The sequence below is a fragment of the Delphinapterus leucas genome, chromosome 20 (genome assembly GCF_059928025.1).
Source record: "Delphinapterus leucas isolate spDelLeu-1000000601 "Yukka" chromosome 20, BTC_Dleu_Yukka2, whole genome shotgun sequence".
NCBI lineage: Eukaryota > Metazoa > Chordata > Mammalia > Artiodactyla > Monodontidae > Delphinapterus > Delphinapterus leucas.
In genome coordinates this window covers 36,368,429-36,386,930 of record NC_143148.1, presented here as the reverse complement: position 1 = coordinate 36,386,930, position 18,502 = coordinate 36,368,429, and positions in this window count along the sequence as shown.

Here is an 18,502-nt window from a genome sequence, read left to right as displayed (position 1 = left end):
AGGCTACATAGTCTCTGTCACAGTGATTCAACTGTACCATTGTAACAGGAAAGTAGCCATAGACAGAACATAAACAAACAGCTGTGCTTGTAGTACAGTAACTTTATTTATAAAAAACAGGTGAGAAGCAAGATTCTGCCCAAGAGCTATAAGACTATCCCTTACTTTAAACAAAAAAGAGGCACAATTTGAATGGGGCAACTGGCACCATGGTAATATTTTTACATGATTATTCTGTTTACTCCTCACACACACAAAAAATCCATTCATTCAATGTGCAGAATATGGCAGAAAACAAGACACAGATTCCACATTTTCACAGATTTTAAATTTTGTATAGGAAGAAATTCAGTGCATCAATATTAAAGAAGTAAATTATATGAAGAAAAAGCAGAGTAAAGGCATAGAAAGTGACAGAGTACTCTTTTATATGGATTAATCTAGAAGTTCTCTCTGATAACATTTGGGCAGAGACCTGAATGAAGTGAGGACAAGCTTCTTATAGATATCTGGGGAGGGCTGTTTCAGGAAGAAGAAAGAGAAAGGGAGAAAATTTAAAGGCCTGGGCTGGGAGTATACTTGTCCCGTTAAAGGAACAATCAGGTATTTCATGTGAGAAGAGTGACGTCAGCAAGATGACCAGAGAAGTCCCCTGCTCACCTGCTCGTATCGCCCCTTAACAATGATAATTTGGCATCAGTGCAAAGACAAAAGTGTACTGTGGGAGCTTTAGGATACAAGTAGGAGTTTGTGAAACTTCGGTGCAGCCCAAGACCAAGGAGAGACACTTAGAGAAGCTACTGGAGAAGGCAGGCTCCCACCCACTTGACTTGCCGACCATGGACCCAGGTATTGACCCAGAAACAGTTCTGTACTGTTGGCCCTGTTTGGCCTTGGTCCTGTCACCAGCAACATATACCAAGCGACCTGGGAGGAGTCAAGCCCATCTCAGCCGTGGACTTGAAGTGGCTTGTGAATTGGGTCCAGCCCCCTCAGGTCCTGCAACTCCTGAAGGTCAGTCCCCCAAACTCAGTCCAACTGTAGATTCTGAAAGGACCCTTTAGCTGATTACCTGCTTTTTGCCTATTACTCCTTGGGGAATATGATATCTGAGCAAACAGGGAGAGATATGGTACAGAAGGAGCACAGTAGGAAGATACCAAAGGAAGTGCTTATAGATATCAAACACACGCACACAACGCCATCAACTGCTCCAACACCTTCCTTGAGGTTACAGTCCAGTTTGAGGACATTCCTGTTTTAGGATATCATGGATTTGAGGAGTCTGCCACCTATCTCCCTCCCTAATCTAGCCAGTTCACACCTTCCCAGTTTAGCCCAGTGTCCTCTAGAATACTTTTTGCAGCAGGTATTAGGATGGGATAGAGCGAAAAGTCAGAGCCAATAGTTGGTTGAGTCCAGAAGCCAGAACCAAACTCAGCACCAACCTCAGCACAACAGGACATCAGCTGGCTCACAGGACAGACTGGTTTCTAGATCCCCTTTGATTATAACATGGGCAAACATTAATTTGACTAACATTAAGAGTCTAGTGTATGAACACCCTATGCTGATCATAGTTATGTCAATAGTTTTCAAAGTACATTTTTAGAAGTATCTTATTTTTTTATTTTGTAATAACTTTAGGTTTTTTAAGTTTTTTATTGGAGTATAGTGGATTTACAACATAGTATTAGCTTCAGGTGTACAGCAAAGTGAATCAGTTATACATATACATACATCCACTTTTTTTTTTTAGATTCTTTTCCCATATAGGCCATCACAGAGTACTGAGTAGAGTTCCCTCTGCTATACAGCAGGTTCTTATTAGTTATCTATTTCTTTTTATATAGTAGTGTGTATATATCAGTCCCAATCTCCCAATTTATCTCTCCCCCACCCTTATTCCCTGGTAACCATAAGTTTGTTTTCTACATTGGTGACTCTACTTCTGTTTTATAAAAAGTTCATTTGTACCCTTTTTGTTAGATTCCACATATAAGTGATATGGTATCTGTCTTTCTGTGTCTTACTTCGCTCAGTATGACAATCTCTAGATCCATTCATGTTGCTGCAAATGGCATTATTTTGTTCTTATTATAGCTGACTATATATGTACCATTGTATATATGTACCACATCTTCTTTATCCATTCCTCCGTTGATGGACATTTATGTTGCTTCCATGTCCTGGCTATTTTAAATAGTGCTGCAGTGAACATTGGGGTGCATGTATCTTTTTGAATTATGGCCTTCTCTGGGTATATGCCCAGGAGTGGGATTGCTGGGTCATATGGTAGCTTTTGCACAGCAAAGGAAACCATATACAAAACAAAAAGACAACCCTCAGAATGGGAGAAAATATTTGGAAACAAAGCAAATGACAAGGGATTAATCTCCAAAATGTATAAATAGCTCATGCAGCTCAATATCAAAATAATAATAATAATAACCCAATCAAAAAATGGGCAAAGATCTAAATAGACATTTCTCCAAGGAAGACATACAGATGGTCAAAAAGCACATGAAAAGGTGCTCAACATCATTAATTATTAAAGAAATGCAAATCAAAACTACAGTGAGGTATCACCTCACACCGGCCAGAATGGCCACCATCAACAAATCTACAAACGATAAATGCTGGAGAGGGTGTGGAGAAAAGGGAACCTTCCTACACTGTTGGTGGGCATGTAAATTGGTACAGCCATTATGGAGAACAGTACAGAAGTTGGTTAAAAAACTAAAAATGTGTCTTATTTTTTATCAAAAATTTATCAACTATTATCAAATGAAGAACAAGTCTTACATCAAAGCTATAGCAGATACACCTGGCTTTGAGTGGTGGAACTCTGAGGTGTGTTTCATACTGTCTTGCAGAGTTTCCCCAGCTGGACTGAGCCCCATTTATCCACAGTGGTAATCTGCCCGTTAACACACACTTTACTGGTTTTGTTCATTTCCCTAACTTCTCTATTTCCCTGTGGGTGCTTCCTGGGAACACCTTGCATATAAACTATTTAAATTTACATCTTTGTCCCACAATCTGATTCTGGAGTATTCCAACCTAAGCCAAAGCTAATATATAACTCTGATGTGCATTTAGTATCTTGCTAATTGGGGCCCCACCTTTATTCCTTACAGTATATCCTTAGATTCTTTGACCCACACAGTTAGGTAAGGAGTTTGGATGCTAAATTATATAGACTGGAGTTTTAGCCAAAGTTCTTTCATGTATTAGTTGCATGACTTTGGCAAAGTCAATTAACATCTCCTAAGCTTCTGAGTCTTCACCTATCTGTACACTAATGTTAATCTTTCCATCTTGCTTATTCTCACTCTTACTCAAAAAATACCAGGTGATTTAAATCCTACAGCTTTTCCAGTCATGCCTTTCTTATTAAAATATTAACTACATACCAATCTATCTTGGCACAGGTTTACACAGCATAGGCCTTTAATTTATTTTATACTTTCCCTACCGTTCTGGGTAGAAAATTACCTCAAAAATCAGTACACAGACATGCATATTAATTTCATCATCAAAATTCAGACAGGGAAACATGTCTACATTTTATTGGGTTAATATTGGATATTTTCTTCTGCTATAATCATTGGACCTTCTTCTGGAATAATGATAACTAATGATAAACATTTCTAACATTGTGTTACATTCTTTTGAGCACTTACATTAAATTTCATACAATCACAAAGTTCCTACAAGGCAGGTATTGTTTTCCTTATTAGTTGTGAAAACTGAGGCTCAGCACAATAAGATTTACTTAGTTCACAGCTAAAAAATGTTGAAGCCAATATTTGGCACTAAAGCAAGACGTATTTGAAACAAGCTTATGTGTATTTCATTAAACATGATACATTATGCTTAAGCTCAAATCATCTTTCTCACTTTGTACTTTTACCTAATGCTAATTATTGACCCACAAATCAACCAAGAACAAATGGTATACAGTAAGTAGTCAATAACTGGTAGCTTCCACTATTACTATGATAATTATTATTTAAAAAGTATATTTTGGGAATTCATAATACTTATTTCTGATTTATTTCTATTTATGTTTGAGAAAAGAATCATACATAGCTAACCTCAGGATTCCAGTAAACAGATATGTGTCTGATATCAAAATACACAAGACTTGTACTTGGAATCTATGTCTAATCAAACTTTGATTTTTCTATAAAAAGAGCTCCATCCTTCTATGTTATACTGGTACAGGCAACATAACCAAAAGTGCAGCAACCTAAGAGTGGTTAAGCTGTAGTTCAGCCTCATCACTACATTCCTTTCCAGAATTCCTTGCTTGTGGTTTATTGGGTTTTTTTGTTTTTGTTTTTGTTTTTACTTTATAGCTTCCAAGTCTGACTTTTAGGGAATTCCAGAAGTTCTGAGAATTATTTAATATCCTTTGATAATACATTTTTCCCTTAAAGCAGAGAAGGGTCTACTTTTTGTAACCAAAACTATTCAGTATCCAACAATAGTAATTAATACATGGCAAAGCCTCAATAGATTAATCACTGAAAATATAACATAGGAACCTCTGGGTTTCAGAATAGTTGATGCAAATGCCTGGAAAATTCTGGGTTACTTCTGCCTTCCTCAAACAAATCAAAACTTAAATATTTCCAAACTATCTTATGTGGTTTTCCATATTTCTGTTTTCTAACTTCTCCTAGCTAGGAAAGAAACGGAGTTCTAAACTTAAATGTATTTAGTTCAGTGACTCAAATCTTTCAAACCATTAATATGACGTACACACAATCAACAACAACAAAAAGGGAATCTACATTTATCTTTTAACAAGCCTTTGCTGTTCTCCCTCAAAGGGTAGAATACATAATCAAATTAGGTTTACTTTTTCTTCATATACTTTTCCTATGTTTATGTTGAGAACATAAATGTTTTCTCCACTTTAATAATAATGACTTTCTCCAAATTTAGCCTCTACATTTTAAACTTGACCAACCATCTACTGAATTAGGGTTAAACACACATACATGCGTGCACAAATGCACAAATATTTATTTTTTAATTTCTATAAAACCTTTCAAATTCACTACTAAATAGTAAACTGTTGAGTTGATACTGGAAAATGTTCCACTAAGGAGCACAAGTTCCTTGCATAATCAAATTGGACAGAACACATATTTTTTGCTATATATTGAAACATTATTTGTTACATATCACTATGTGATGGATTGTATTGACAAAAATATGCATAATTTAGGTGTTATAAAAACAAGAAATCCAGAAGTTTATCATCTGAATTACAATTTATCCTACAACAGAAAAATTCCTTTTGAATGCAGATGAGTAGCAGAATATATTAGGTATAATATGCTTAAATAAAAATGCATTCTTCTCAGCCAAGGTTTCTCAAAGATACCAATTTAAGATTTTATAGAGAGGAGAAAAGTGTTGCAATACAGATGCATGTTTATCATATTAAACTGCATTTGAAATTGCAACATTGGACTTTGGGAAGTATCTTAATTTTAATCTTTTCACTTTGTTTTGTTCTTTCTCATGAAATATTCAATTTCCAGTGGCAGCTCCAGGGTACATTTGAAACTTTTAAGACATGGCAAGAAAACTCAAAGAAAAGGGCTTTCAATTCTTACCACAATTTTGTAAGCACAAACCAACTTTTAAATACCTTAAAAAAGAAGGAGCTGGAACATTCAAAAGTTCAGCTTGTATATTTGCTCAACTCCAACCCTCACGAAGAATATTAAACAGTAAGCAAATAAACCATATAGAGGAAGCATAAACTGGAAAATATTATAGTATTTTATGGTGTAGAGAATTCTAGTTTTTAAAGTATGACAAAGAGAACTTTTTTAAATGGTAGTACAGCTTCTATCAGGATTAAAGTTATTTTACATTTTCTTAATATTCCATTTTAAGAAGAGCTGCCACTTTTGGTGCATCTTCATCACACTGAATTACTTCATAATTGTCCACATCCCAGGTTTGCCAGGAAAATAATGGAGGTATTACATACGTTCAGCTCTGGAGCTGAACAAACTGTTAAGGCTCTTTCTTTTTCCTTCATCTTTTGTCAGAATGTGTTCTGTGTTATAAGAGGGCAGGAGAGTCAGCTTACTGCAGAGCACTGTTATCTTCCTAAAACCATCTTGGTCAGGATATGCTGCATATTGAAAATACACCAAGGACACTTCCCATGGGAAAGTGACATTTAGTCCCTTGCTAGCATTAGGAGCAAAGGCTGTCACTGATGCAGGATTCACCAGAGTACAAGTCTATTTCTTCTCAAAAGACTCTGCACTAATATACATGAAATGCATCTTGACACTCTCTCTTTGAGAAATACTCTCTTTAAAGTAGTCAGAAGGTGGCCTATCAGGTGATTTTTCCTGATTTTCACTTACTGTTAAGAAAACAATCAGAAAATCACCCTTAGAGATTCTTCTGCTTGGGAGTCCATTCTTGTGAACAGAAAGAATCTCAGTTGTGTGTCACTTTATAGTCATAATAGAAACTTGATAAATTTAAAAGGAGATTGTTTTAATTATTCCTGTGAGTCTAGTATTGTTCTAGGAGCTATTCATGACACAAAGGAGGTGTAGGACAACATCTTATCTTTCCTGAGAATGGTTTATAATCTAGGCTTACCTGACAATAGTTGTGAAATTTATCTTAGTTCTCAATATGAAATTATTTATTGGTAATATTGTGTGAACTATAATGGCCATATTGCATAATGGTAAAGTCAATGACATAGCCTTAAAAGTACTCTATCTTTTTTGATTTGATACATATAAAAAATTTTCATAAGAAAATGAAAATTAGGTTTTATTGCTATATGCTTAATAAAATACCTTTTCATGGGGGGAAAAAGTATAATTACTTGCAATTGAGACTATCTTTGAAACTACAGAATGTGATTTTGCAGGGATGATTCAGAAATCAAAATGGGCCAGACAAATCTTGCATGTCTTGAGATTAGTATTTGGTCAGGAAATGAGATGAAGAAAAGTTGGGGAGAAGAAAAAGGACTGGAGAAATGAGGGGACAGTGAAAAGAAGAGCAGCAGGGTAGAGAAAGGGTTTTGTTGGAGGAAAAACAGAAAATACGTTTGGCCATGAAAGGCAGTCATAACCAGTGTAAGGACTGACTGGAATATGATGACAGATAGTAGACACTCTGATATGTCACCCAGATCCCTCCTCACTAAAGGACCTGTTAATCCCACTGCTGGTGTCTGTCAGCAGGCAACTTTCAGCTCTCAGCCCTTTCAGCAATTACCTCTGCTGCAGAAAGCCACCTTGATCAAAGTCACACATACCATAACAGATCACCGAGGGAACATAAATCTGAACATCTTGCCTCAATTTGGGACAATTCTGAAGGGTCATTCTAGTTCTGAACTTGCCGAGAAGTTGGGCACGTCTGCTATTACAAAGGCATCACATTTTGACCTCTCTCTATGTCCACTCCTGCTCTCTCCTCCCTTCTGCAGGTATTGATCCCAAGTTTTCCTTAATATAAACTTCCTGCAAACTAAATTCCATCTTAGAGCTAGCTTTCCTGGGAACACAACTTGCGACTCCATGGGCACTGGAAGAAAGGATATTTGGCAAAGCTGTTGAGGAACAAACTTTGCTTACTTAGCTGCAAGGAAGGGAATGCAGTAGGATCTGAAGTGGAAAGCTGTTTATTCTTTTAAATTATGTTAAACTTTGGGAGAAAAGAAAGATTGATCATTAGCTTTCCCCTCCCCTCTAATTGTCCTGCTAATTCCCCAGATAGGGTAGTATGTTTTCTGAAAATTAATGAGTCAACCTATATTACCCTTATTTTAAAATCACTGAAGAGTTGAGATTGTGCTTGTGGCTACGAGACCTTAGAAAAGTCATAGCTTTTTTCATATTTGATTATGTCATGCTTTTACTGTGCCATAGTTAATTCTGTGTTTTAGAAAATGGTTCTGATTCTAAGCACATATTCATGTCCTTGTTCCTATGTCTCGAGGTAGTGTGGGATTAAAAAACATAATAATAAAAAAATTTAAAAATCATAGCCCTTGAAATAAAGGAAAGTTGGGTTCAAAAGTAGAGTCTCCCACTGACTAGCTATGTGATATTTACCAAATTTCTGTCATTATCATGTTTTAATCTTCCCTCATAAGGTTAGAAAGTTTAGTTAAATACTATATAAGTCAAAGATAACTCCATAGACAAGGATGAAAAACACTTTTTCATCTTATTTGAAAATTTGATCCACTGGTAATAGGGAGTGCTTTATTGAGATGTATTCTGAAACTACACTGAGTTTGTTTATTTATTTATTTATTATTATTTTTTTAAACACTCTTAAACTACCAGTGGTACGTTGTAGCTGACTTGTACAGGCAGACCTCACTGATAACAGGGTAGGTTCCAGACTACCACAATAAAGCAAATACTGCAAAAAAGGGAGTCGCTTTTTTTCCAAGTTTCCCACACATATAAAATTATGTTTACACTATAGTGTAGTCTTTTAACTGTGCAATAGCATTATGTCAAAAAAAACAATGTACGTGCCTTAATTTAAAAATATTTTATTGTTAAAAAACGCTAACCATCACCTGAGCTTTCAGCAAGGCACAGTAGTAACACCAAAGATCACTGATCTCAAATCACCATAATAAATATAATAATAATGAAAATGTTTGAAATATTGCAAAAATTACCAAAATGTGACACAGCGACACGAAGTGAGCAAATACTGTTGTGCTGATAAACTTGCTTGATGCAGGGTTGCCACAAAACTTCAATTTGTGAAAAGCACAATAATGTGAAGTGCAATAAAATGAGGTGTGCCTGTATAGACTTGCAAGACCCAACCGTTATATAATTAGAAATTCTGTGAACCGGTGGTTAGACATAAACATTAATTTAAAAATAAATAATATAAATGCACAATTGTATTATAAACAAAGGTAAGCATGTTCTTGGATTTGAAGATTGTGAAAATGACTATACTACCCAAAGCAATCTACACATTCAATGCAACCCCTATCAAACTACCAATGGCATTTTTCACAGAACTAGAACAAAAAATTTCACAATTTGTATGGAAACACAAAAGACCCCGAATAGTCAAAGCAATTTTGAGAAAGAAAAACAGAGCCAGAGGAATCAGCCTCCCTAACTTCAGACTATACTACAAAGCTACAGTAATCAAGACAGTATGGTAGTGGCACAAAAATAGAAATCTGGATCAATGGAACAGGATAGAAAGCCCAGAGATAAATCCATGCACCTATGGTCACCTTATCTTTGATAAAGGAGGTAAGAATATACAATGGAGAAAAGACAGCCTCTTCAATAAGTCGTGCTGGGAAAACTGGACAGCTACATGTAAAAGAATGAAATTAGAACACTCCCTAACACCATACTCAAAATAAACTCAAAATGGATTCAAGACCTAAATGTAAGGTCAGACACTATAAAACTCTTAGAGGAAAACATAGGCAGAACACTCTATAACATAAATCACAGCAAGATCCTTTTCGACCCACCTCCTAGAGAAATAGAAATAAAAACAAAAATAAACAAATGGGACCTAATGAAACTTCAAAGCTTTTGCACAGCAAAGGAAACCATAAACAAGATGAAAAGACAACCCTCAGAATGGGAGAAAATATTTGCAAATGAAGCAACTGACAAAGGATTAATCTCCAAGATTTACAAGCAGCTCATGCAGCTCAATATCAAAAAACAAACAACCCAATCCCAAAATGGGCAGGAGACCTAAACAGACATTTCTCCAAAGAAGACATACAGATGGCCAAGAAGCACATGAAAAGCTGTGCAACATCACCAATTATTAGAGAAATGCAAATCAAAACTACAGTGAGTTATCACCTCACACCAGTTAGAATGGGCATCATCAGAAAATCTACAAACAATAAATGCTGGAGAGGGTGTGGAGAAAAGGGAACCTTCTTGCACTGTTGGTGTGATGTAAATTGATACAGCCACTTTGGAGAACAGTATGGAGGTTCCTTAAAAAACTAAAAACAGAACTACCGTATGACCCAGCAATCCCACTACTGGGCATATACCCTGAGAAAACCATAATTCAAAAAGAATAATGTACCACAATGTTCACTGAAGCTCTGTTTACAATAGCCAGGACATGGAAACAACCTAACTGTCCATCAACAGATGAATGGATAAAGATGTGGCACATATATACAATGGAATATTACTCAGCCGTAAAAAGAAATGAAATGGAGTTATTTGTAGTGAGGTGGTTGGACCTACAGTCTGTCATACAGAGTGAAGTAAGTCAGAAAGAGAAAAACAAATACTGTATGCTAATGCATATATATGGAATCTAAAAAAAAAAAAAAAAAAGGTTCTGATGAACCTACGGGCAGGACAGGAATAAAGATGCAGATGTAGAGAATGGGCTTCAGGACACGGGTAGAGGGAAGGGTAAGCTGGGACTAAGTGAGAGAGTCGCATGGACATATATACACAACCAAATGTAAAAGAGATAGCTAGTGGGAAGCAGCCGCATAGCACAGGGAGATCAGCTCAGTGCTTTGTGACCACCTAGAGGGGTGGGATAGGGAGGGTGGGAGGGAGATGCAAGAGGGAGGAGATATGGGGATATATGTATATGTATAGCTGATTCACTTTGTTATAAAGCAGAAACTAACACAACATTGTAAAGCAATTACACTGCAATAAAGATGTTAAAAAAACCCACAAAAAACAAAGGTAAGGAAATACAAAAATTTACTGCCTCCTAATTATTTTTACTACATTTTAATAATATCTATGCACTTGAGGTTATTTACATCTCCCTTATTTATATAGTGAAAATCTGTGTTCCAAATGCTACTGTGCAATTCTTTCCAATACATTTAGTGATGCCACATTGGAGCTTGAAATTGACCACAGTGGTATTATTTACACCCAACAAACACTACAAATCAAGGCCCTCTCCACCTTACTCCGCAGAGCCAGTTGTTAAACATTTACTAGCGCACCACTGTAAAATGTTTATTGTGTGACAGACACGGTTGTAAGTGCTCAACTCATATTAAACGCTTTAATTAGATCATCTACAAGTCTATGGAGTAGCTGTTATTATGTCAATGTACAGATGAGTAACCTAAGGCAAGTTGTTTGATCTCTCAATGCCCGTGGCCACACTTTGAAAGTGGTGGAGCCAGGACCTGAATCTGGGCAAACTTTGCCTCACAGACGGCTCCCAAACACTTCACTCTGCTTTACACATTGTGATTGATGATCATCTCTGCCAAGGAAAAAAAACTGAAGAGTAGCCAGAGCCATCTTACTGTACATCCTAGTCTATGTGAGTGGCATTCCCCAGGATTAAACAGAGAACAGTCTGACCTGCTACATGTGACGGTCTGTGCTCCAGTGTCCTTAACTGGAAAATGTGGACAGCAATAATCTCTACTTCTGTCTAATCGAGGTTGAAATGAGATAATATATGTAAAGCATTTAGCACAGTGTCTGATACTTAGCAAGCCTCTTAATCTCATCTTAATCTCAGTTGTTTTCTTACTACTTTGTTCTATGTCCTATGTAGATTATCATTTTATATAACTATAGCAATTTTATAGAAGCAAAGGTTTTCTTGCAAATTAAAAAAACAAGTTAGAGCAAGAATGAATATGCTAAAGAAAGATAACACAGTAGATAATAAAGTAAAGGAAGGTTAGAAAAGAGAATGATAGGGAAATAAAAGGTATAGAGGACATGAAAGAGAAAATATATGACAGAAAGTAGAGACTACAAATGTAGAAAAGAGAAAAATGAAGAAGGAACATAGAATGTTTCAATAAGTTCCTGAATAATCTTAATGCTGATAATGTTATTATTAACAAATTTCAAGATTACTTATAAACAGGGAAAATAATTCAGCCTTCCTTTAATACACACTATAATAACCCTTTCCAGATACTGTTGTCATGTACTTAGAAGTGTTTGCCAAGATAGACGAGATTTTTGAAAGGAGGAATTTTATTTTATGCCTCTTCAAATTTCTATCATTTAGCAGCTTCTGTAACACAGACAGAACTCAATAAAAGTTGAAGTTAAATATCAAAGTTTGACACATTTAAACAAATATGCCACGTCTTGTGAATTTTGCATAACAGGGATACATTTTTAACAATCATAGATTCTCATTATCCCTCAAATCCATTTTATGATGATTTAGGAGTAGGTGACTGTTCTACAAAATGGTATGCTGAAAAAGAATCTACATTTTATGGCATGATTCAAAATTAATTTTTATTGTAAGTATTTGCCCTAAGTAATGATCTTCAAAAACTGAAAAGGAGGGTTGGCAGAAAAATTTGCTGTGCTTCTAAGTTGGTGGTTGCCTATGGATCAATTTTACTCAAATTAATTTAGGTCCTTTGGCACATTTTTACTAAACATCATATTATTAAAAATGTAAAATATGCCAAGACAGATACTGAGAGGAATGTATTTCAGTGTGAGCTGTACTTCAGCTTTTATTGGTACACAATTATGAAATATGTGATAAATCTAAAACATAAAATAAACATAATTATTGCATAACATTCTTAGAAGAAAATGAGATTTTTCATAAGTTCAGCGGAGACATTATGATGATTAATATTTGAGATATATGTCACAGAAATATTCCAAATAGGAGGAGACCCTTCCCTTCAGCATCAGAAGGCAGCATCCTCCTTGTCATTGTGCTTGCAGGCAGGTTCTGCTTGAAACTTCCACCTGACATAGATGGTGGAGGGACATGTGTGCAAGGGGAAGGAGACTGGACCAGAGTTTGGCCAGTAGGCTTTTTCATGAGTACTGTCATATGACTTCCACCCATATCCAACTGATGTTCTGAATCAAGAACTTATTTTCATTATGAGTAAAATTTCAGAGCATAGTTATTGATCATTTAAGACAAGACCTTATGCTAAATGCAAGAGATAAAATGGTGCATTCAGTTACTCACTCATCCAACAATAACAACAAAAAAAGATAGTGAGCACATCTAATATATACCTGAAATTATGCTAGGTTCTGGAAATATAACAGTAGTAACACACAGCTCCCTTTCTTTAAAGAGTTAAGGAAAACACAATCCTTCTATCAATAGAAGGCCATGTGGCTCAGTGGAAAGAGCACATCCCATGGGATGAGGCAGACTTGCCTTTTATCCCTGTATGCTTCACCTATTCTAATTGTCACGTAAATCAGATAAACTTGCCAAAACTGGTTTCTCATATTTAAAATTTATGCAATGCCTAACTCATAGGATAGTTGTGAGAATCAAATAAGACATTTTGAGACTCTAGCACAGCAACTAACACATTGTAGACGTTGAGTCAATGTAATTATTGATCATATCCTCATCATAAGCTCCGTAACATTCATACCGGTGTTATTATGAATACATGTTGTATTAATATGATATGCTATTTATTAATCCTCATATTATACATTAGTCTCCATAAACAAAGACTTTGATTGCAAATATTGATATACTGTTTTTACCATCCACCTATAGCTACACTTAAGAGTCTTCTTACCATCTTAAGATTCAAGGAAATAAAACCCTCTCTGAATATATGAATGTTCTTACACTACTGAATGGAAAACTTCATTTTAATAAACAGTATGATATTCTACAGTTGTTAAAATGACAAGAAATATAGATAGTTAAACATTCAGCAACTTATGGATAGTTACTATTTTGGGGAAAGGTGGCACTGACTATTAGGGAAACAGAAAAATATTTTAATTTAAAGATATCATAAATTAAACGAAGTCTAAGGAACTATTCTGACTTACTTTTGGAGGTTAAATTGTAATAGAGAAAGGAGGACAAAGGAATATTGAAGAAATTATCATGTATATGTATCTCCTATGTATTAGGCATGATGCTAAGCACCTACCAATTAGGTATATCGAGATAGTAAAGATGTAAGGTACATGATATTGCCCTTAATTTGCCATGAGAAAGATGAAAGAGATGAGGAAATGGGCACCAGAGCATGAGTTTTTAAAAATCCACATGACATTTGCCCCAGGTCAAATGATGGGTTTAGCAGAGCCACATTTTAAACACAAGTCTATGGGTCTAGCATCTTTTGGGGGAAAGATCGCTCCTCTGAAACCAGGTAGCAACTTTTGCCTAGGATGAGGCTAAAGAAATAAATCTAATGTTGCTGCATGACTATGTGTATTTTTACTGCCTCAAATACAATCTAAGTCTTAATAATCATAGATGCATCTTCCATTCCAAAAATGGAAGAATAAATTAAATTCCAAAGCCTGTAACTGGAAAGTAATTTTCATGTTTGGTAGTGAGCTGAATTATTACCTATTTTTTTACAGTAATACAGTATGTGAAGATCTATTTTTATTTATTTTTAGAAACTAGTTATAGATAAACTAATGTCCATTTCCCATATGGTTGACAACACATGTATCAGGTTTTATATGCTATGATAACCAATGTAAAATGCATAAGGCCAATTTGAGCCTTTTTTAAATGAGTCAGATCAGAAAGGGCCAAAACTACCTGGAGAAGAGGAGAGTGTTGGATGCTCTGCTTGTTATGGCTCAATATTTCTGGATGACTAAGAAAGGTGCAGCAAAGCTTATCTATTGAGTAGTTCTCAGAAAGCTAGTCTCAGACTCCATTCCTCTCCCTACAATTGTTAATTCCTGTGTAAATATTAATCCACCTCAAGAAGTGGCAATGAATGTTATCCGATATAATGTGCATGATGTATGATGAACTAAAACTGTAATATGTTCAAAAATCAACTGCGGCTTTCTGTGTATTAGTGCATTCCCCTCCGCTATTAAGAGGAAAGAAAAAACAGCTAAGGCTGGGCTGTATGGTACACTGGCTTCTCATAATTTGTGCTGATATCTTTCTGTCAGCATTATTTCCTTTGGTTTATCACTTGTAGCAAACAGATTAGTAAACACCATTAGCTTCAGTCTAGTAACTACAATCAAATTATCTTTGACTGGAGAAATAACCCTACAAGAAATTGTTTGCCACTAATGGGATCTGAGTGTCCTATTGAAGAGAAAACCCTGGTTATAATTGCTGCAAGATGGTGTACCGAGAATTAAAAAAATGACTTCCAGGAGTCAACATTATCTCATCAAAACTGTGCAAATCTTCATTGTAAGAAATCAAATTGATTTTAGAATATTTAGAAAACAGAGGAGTCAGAGCCCAATAAATAGAAACTTGCATTTACACTTGGTGGTTAGGGAAAATGGTAGGAGTTAAGTGCAGTGAGGTTGAGATACATACTCTGGAGTATCATCAAGTGTCAAACCCCTTTTTAACTATCTTTCCAAGATGGAAAAGTAATCCAATACCTTTCTTTAATATTCATGCTTTGAAGTGTAATTTTCAGTTCATCAGATACATCTAAAAAAATTCCCCAACTTCAGTTTGTATTAGTAAGCATTCATAAACATTATACACCTTCTACTCCTTTTTCTTTACCTTTTTTTTTTTTAGGAAGCATGACATTTACTGAAACAGCCAAGCACTCATAATTTAAGAAAAGAATAGTTAATTGGCAGAAGATATGGTTCTTGTTGTTCCATCTGCCACAGGGTAATTACGGAAAGATTGTGATGCTCTGTTCTCCAATTTTGCCAGTTGAAAATTACAATTAATAACATACACAGAAATCACTATTTTTTAAAAACTATTTCATCAGTACAAAAAAATTAGTTGGGATAGAAATGTTAACCTGTGTCCTTAAAAAGATAATAATTATCAAAAGAGCTGTGCTTTGACCTTGCTTTGTTTCGGATGCGCTCCTACTATGAATGAATGTTTCTTTTCAACTTTTGGCTATAGATTTAACACCAAAGCACTGCTGATAAACTAACAGAAATTAGATGATAGAGCACTTTACATTCCTCATAGGGCAGGGAGAAAAAACAAAACAAAACAGAAAAACCTTCCCCAAAACAACTCAATGTCTCACTAAATTTTCAAAACTACAGATTTCTGAAGTAATTCAGGTTTTCTCAGGAGAATAATTAAATGACTCCTCCTTAAAACTTCTTTGCTGGAATCATTTGGATCAATTCCATTTCAAATTATTTAAACAATAGAGCACCTACTCCTATAATGTTCACCTCATAAACATTATACACCTTCAAATGGAATATTTCCAAAAGCCTATTGAACTGTAAGTTTTCAAAAACTGGACCGTGAGGAAGGCACTTTCCTTTATGTTCCAAGAAGCAGCATTTTAGTTACTGTTGTATAGCTATGTCTTACAGAAGTGAGGTTTAAAAAAAGAATTTGGGGCTTCCAGACAAATGATAAGCTATTAATTTTTGGTCTAATGTTCAATTACATGCCTCTGGCTTGAGAGTCAGAGTCTTATGGTATAATGCCACTTTAAGGATAAAATTTTCAACCTCTGATAATGTTAGTTGTTTACATGGAATAAAAGCCCTTTAGAATCTAGCCCACTTATTTGTTCTTTAGACTTTACAGATAAAATTAAATCTTTCCAAACCTTTTTTTTTCAAACAAATGCCTAAAAGATTTTTTACATTCAATATAGAAAGCTTACTTTGTATTCTGATTTAACGGGGATATGTTCATTCTTTCTGCTAACATTATTCCTGAGATAATCCAAAATGATTGCAACTCTTACTTTGAGAAATATTACTTGGTGAATCAATAGATATGGATTTGGATGAAATTTAGATATAAGATCAAAGGCAGGATTGATCTTTTGTTAATCCTTGATGTTAACAATTGTTGGAAAATGGGGCAGTAAAAATATCTGTTACCTTAATACTTTTTCATTATCAGGTTGTCTAGATAAGGTACAAAATGGCATACTAATTCTGAAAAATCTACTAAATCTGTTGCACCTAAGTCCTGGGAAGTCAAAAACACAGACATTAAAAACTTAACAGTAAGTAGTTTCTGCCTAAAATATACTCAATTTAGGAATAAATCAGAATGTGTATCTTGCTTTGTGATGAAAATCCTTACCAATTATCCCAACTTCTATTCTTCCCCATTCAGAGCATCATAGAAATGATAGTCAATAAATATATATTGTAATATAAGTAGAGATACCATTTCATAACAATTGTGTCCAAATCATCTAGATTGCTTGCTAAAATGCAGTATTACAGACCAAACCTAAGCCAACAGATTCAGTATCTCCAGAAATTAGAGCTGAGAAATCTATAATCATCTTTACATGACTTGTAAACTCATTAAAGACTGAGGTCCACTGGGATAGAAATCTGAAAAGAAAATTTGGACTTTGTTATAACAAGTTCCTTAGCTTATTGGAGGCCCTTCCTACTCTCTCTGGTCATTACCAAAGAAAGGGGGAGAGTTATACATTATTCATGCTCCAACCAACCACATGTGGTTATGGGAGATCACTGGTTTTCACTCATTCTTGTTTTGATAACTGTATTCAAGGTTTCACATTTTCCCAGGTACTGCTGTAGTGGTATTACACAAATTTTGAAGTGGAGTGCTTTCCTTGTTATTAAATTCTACGTATTGCACAATGCTTCTGGCTTCTTGATATGTAACTCGAAATGCAGGTCCAAATGGAAACCATTTTAAAATAGCAGTTATAAATAAATGAAATAATGCTATTGCTATAATAGCACTTCAAGTATCCTGGAGTTTAAATAAGGTTTTTTGGCTGCTGTCTGCAATTCCAAAGATTAATCTACCATCGTTTTTACGGAACAATGAGCTATAAATTAAAAACAAGTATTTGTAAAAATAATTCTTATAGTATACAAACATTTTAATGTCGATGACTGCATGTATTGGTAATGACGGCCTTTACTGTATAAAACTATACCACACTGCAGCTCTAGAACACGCAAGATGTTGATTCTAGCCCTTTCCATATATGTGTGTATATATATATATATATATAATTTTTAAAATAATGATATAGAGATATCTTAACAGAAAAAGTTCTCAAAAATTTCCTTTGCCCAAGTTCTTCAAAAGCAAAATGCCGTTTCTCTCCTCCATGCTCTTGACTTGCTAAGCCAACCTAACACTTAACAAAGTTAAACGGACAATATTTGTGATGTGGTGGACTTTAACATTTCTAGATTTTTTTCAAAGTTTGAGGCAGGCAAACAGTTGGCAGGGGAAGACGTTTTGAGCAGAGGACCTGGTCTCCCAATACTGGATACGTCCTGCTGTCAATGTGGTTCATTAAGAAGAGAATAGAACTGAACAGAACTAGGTGAAAAACTGTCCAGAGTACTGGGCAGATAATGAGATGATAACCATTTAAAAAAATTTATTCTAACTAGTAAATTTATAATCTTTTTAAACTGGCTACACCTCTATTTCCTAATCCACAAATGCCAAATCCAGGAACCAGGCCATTTTCTGATTCTATTAATCGACTCTGAAAGTCTGAACTGTTTTCTGTACTCTAAACTCTACACAGTTT